The following is a 4170-nucleotide window of genomic DNA, read 5'->3' as shown; positions in this document are numbered from 1 at the left end:
AGAGAGAGAGAGAGAGAGAGAGAGAGAGAGAGAGAGAGAGAGAGAGAGAGAGAGAAAATGATATCAAGCATTTCACTCTTCAGTTTAGCAATTTTACTAAAATGCTTGAAGTTCTGTTTTCTGCTCAGTTTATTTATCTAATAACAAAAGCATACGGGAGTAAAGTGCAGGGCTGTCCACTTCCAAAGTGCAATGGTATAAAAAGCTTGTGTTCATACGTTTTTTTCTGGTCCACATTTTAATGCAGTGTCAAGCTTTGTGTTTCAAATAAAAAGTGTTCAACTGTGGCCCCTGCAGAGTCTGGTCTTCTTTCACCGCTCTGTAGAAGGGAAGTAAAAAGTTAACAGTGAGCTAAAAAGGAGCCGATTTCCTACAGACCACTATGTTTAAACGGGAGGTTCACTTTGTATTTTGTTGCCCCCACTCTGCATCTCGTTTCAAATTTGTTGAGCAATTTTAGTTTGTTTTTTTACAGCCTTACAATACAGCCTTAAACTTGAATTTTGTTTCTCTTGTGTGAACAGGAAATGATTTTAAGATACAAATTTGATCCAAAACAAATTTGTGGGTTTTTTGGGTTATTGTATTGCTTGAACTTGGGTGCTGTTTATTATGGGACATGATTCTTTAGGAGTAACAATTACATGATAAATACTGGTAAGTAAAACAATGAGAAAAACATGCAAAAAAAGATATACTTTTACAGATTAAAAGGCTTGCAATTAATCGGATGTGGGAGGAGTTCGGTGAGGCCTTGGACAAAGACTCTTGATCAGCTCTGAGGAAATTCTGGCAAACCATCCGGCGGCTGAGGCGTGGGAAGCGGCTCTTCACTAACACTGTGCTCACTGAAGGTGGGGTGCTGTTGACCTCAACCAGGGATGTCATCGGCAGGTGGAAGGAATACTTCTCAGACCTTCTCAATCTCACCGGCACATTTTCTATGGAGGAAGCAGAGTCTGAGGACTTTGGGGCTGGTCTGTCCACACCTGGAGCTGAGGTCGCTGAGGTAGATAAAAAGCTCCATGGCGGCAGGGCTCCAGGGGTGGATGAGATCCGCCCTGATTTCCTCAAGGCTCTGGATGTTGTGGGGCTGTCCTGGTTGACACGCCTTTGCAACATCGCATGGACATGGGGGGCAGTGCCACTGGATTGGCAGACTGGGGTGGTGGTTCCTCTCTTTAAAAAGGGGGTCCAGTTGATGTGCTCCAATTACAGGCATATCACTCTCCTTAGCCTCCCCGGCAAGGTCTTTTCAGGGGTACTGCAGAAGAGAGTCCGATCGATAGTRGAACCTCCGATTTTGGAGGAACAATGTGGGTTCCGTCCTGGCCGTGGAACACTGGACCAACTCTTTACTCTCACTAGGCTCCTTGAGGGGTCATGGGAGTTTGCTAATCCAGTCTACATGTTTTTTGGACTTTGAGAAGGCATTTGACCATGTTCCTTGAGGTACACTGTGGGTGGTGCTACGCAAGTGTGGGATTGTGGGTCCGTTGTTATGGACCATTCAGTCTCTATACAAGCGGTGCGAGAGTTTGGTTCACATTGCCGGTAGTAAGTCAGACCCCTTCAGAGTGGGAGATGGACTCTGCTAGGGCTGCTCATTGTCACTGATTCTGTTCATAACATATATGGACAGAATTTCTCGGTGCAGCCAGGGGGTGGAGGGATTCCGGTTCGGTGACCTCAGGATTTRATCTCTGCTGTTTGCAGATGATGTGGTTCAGTTGGCGTCATCGGGCCAGGATCTTCAGCTCTCACTAGAGCGGTTCGCAGCTGAGTGTGACGCGGCTGGGATGAGGATCAGCACCTCCAAATCTGAGTCCATGGTCCTCAGTCGGAAAAGGGTGGATTGCTCTCTCTGGGTTGGGGGTGAAGTTCTGTCTCAAGTGAAGGAGTTCAATTATCTTGGGGTCTTCTTGTTCACGAGTGAGGGAAGAATGGAGCGTGAGATTGATAGATGGATCGGTGCAGCTTCCACTGTTTTGCGGACTCTGTACCGGTCTGTTGTGGTGAAGAGGGAGCTAAGCTGTAAGGCAAAGCTCTCTGTTTACCGAGCAGTCTACGTTCCTACCATCACCCATGGTCATGAACTTTGGGCAGTGACCGAAAGAATGATTGCAGATACAAGCAGTTGAAGTGAGTTTTCTCTGCAGGGTAGACTCTCCCTTAGAGAAAAGGTAAGAAGTTCAGTTATCCTGGAGAGACTCAAAGTAGAGCCACTGCTCCTCCACATCGAGAGCAGCCAGTTGAGGTGGTTTGGGCATCTAGTAAGGATGTTTCCTGGGCGCCTCCTCAAGGAGGTGCTTCAGGCATGTCCAACCGGGAGGAGACCCCAAGGAAGACCCAGGACACACTGGACAGACACAAGTCCATCTCGCCCTAACAGATTAACTGGACAACTGGGCATCATAAGAATGGACATTTGACACGACTTTCCACATGGATCTCTTATCCAGATGGGGCAAGATTCTGGAACTTTGCGCAAATTTCCCTGTGCTGATCTTACTAAAATGGAGGTTTTACTCTGCTGTACCCCCATTATTGGTTGTTTGAGTGTGGTTCTACAAGCTCCACTATCACACAAGAACACTACATCCTGTCCATTTACTTTTAATGTCACTTCAGGTCTTACTTTTTCTTCAAATAAAATGTCTTCCAGGTTCATCACTTCTATCTCCGCCTCGCTCTCTTTTTCTTCAGAATAATCTGGTTCTAGTCACGCTGAACTGGAGGGGTTCTTGTGAGGATTGCTTCTACGATCTCTAGCCATGTGTCCCTCTTTTCCGCAGGACCAGCAGGCCCTGGGATTTCCCCTGCCCCTAGAGGGTCCTCCTCTCCCTCTTCCTCTGCTTCTTCCTCTACCTCTTCCTCTAAWTTGTGGGTTCTGCCAGTAAACAGTGTGTTCATCCTCTTCAACCCAGAAGGTTGCTTTCTCGGTTGATTTGGAGCTCTTTTTAATTTTTGTTACTCTCTCAGCATGAACAGCATGTGTTAAGTAATCTGACAGTGTCCCATATGGGAGTCCTATATAATGTTTAGATACCCAGTGGTGTATTGGTGAGGTTGACCCTGCATGTAATGCGTTTTTTAACTGCTGTTGGTATGGGCCATTCTCCTGACCATCGTCCGTTAGTCCACTGTGGGCTCTGAAAACTTTAGTCATTCTGACTCTATAGTCATCAAAAGGTTCGTCATCTTTTTGTCTGCAGCGTCCTATTTCAGTATAGTCTGSTCGCTGTCGATATCTTTGTCTGACACGGTCGTTCAGTGCTTGGGCTCTATGATTTAACATAGTGCTATTTGGGGCCAGAGGTGTAGGAGGGTTTTGGGTGTCGTTTGGATCATAATCGCCTCTAACCAGGTGCCAGGTGGCTCCCATGATACACATCCATACCTGCTGCAACTCTACTCCATTTAGGTGATAAGAGGCTCTTAAATTGTCTACGCCTTGAATGCATTGCTCAACATCTTCTTTGGGAGGTGGTATGCCTTCACATGCTTTTTTAACATCCTCTTGGGTCCATGTTCGGTATACTAATACCTGATCTGGATACCTTCCTCCTGCACCATTGTCTTGGTCCATCATAGGGTGGGGGAGTGCTATCAGTGGACAGATCTCAAGTTCACGTTCATTGTTAGTCAAAAGTTTAGGGAGGGTGGGAGAAAATACTTTCCCCAATTTTTTAGACCATTTATGTTCTTCCCCATGGCTTCTAGTAATCCTTGGCATGTCTTTATAAGGGGGAGGTGCACTCGGTTCTGCTATTTCCTGTTTTTCCTCATCAAGGTATGGGGGAGTGTGAACTTGTTTGATTAAAACTCTGTAGGGGGAGACCACTATTTCATTATCTTCCTGCCTGTTAAACATTTGCTGTTTCGGTCGTACTTGCTCTCTTCCTTTTTCTTCACTCGCCTTATCTTCCTGCTCCTTCTGTTGTTCTGCTACTTTTCTTTTTTCTACTTTACTCTGACCTTTATCTCTTGCTCTGGCTTCTTGCAGCCACACCTCGTGTGCTCAAAACCTTCCTTTTTCATCTGTTTAGGATCATTTTTGCATTTGGTTTTTATTGAGTGTCTCAACGCTCCTATATTGGGTTGTTTAAGTTGTCCTGTGAAATTGTGTTTAGCAACCCATTTTGGCAGATATTTGGTGGACTCTGGATA

The 4170-nt window shown here is 45.8% G+C and overlaps 1 protein-coding gene across 1 annotated transcript in view; it reads left to right on the top strand.

The window, feature by feature from the left end:
* Positions 1 to 287, top strand: part of LOC106519272 (acidic amino acid decarboxylase GADL1) — a gene marked incomplete at its 5' end in the record, with an annotated part of 16258 nt that extends 15971 nt beyond the window's left edge. The window contains 1 exon segment of the mRNA XM_014010857.1: positions 1 to 287.
* Positions 288 to 4170: the final 3883 nt, after the last annotated feature.

The sequence above is a fragment of the Austrofundulus limnaeus genome, unplaced genomic scaffold (genome assembly GCF_001266775.1).
Source record: "Austrofundulus limnaeus strain Quisiro unplaced genomic scaffold, Austrofundulus_limnaeus-1.0 Scaffold74, whole genome shotgun sequence".
Taxonomy (NCBI): Eukaryota; Metazoa; Chordata; class Actinopteri; order Cyprinodontiformes; family Rivulidae; genus Austrofundulus; species Austrofundulus limnaeus.
This window is presented reverse-complemented; position numbering and strand designations above follow the sequence as displayed.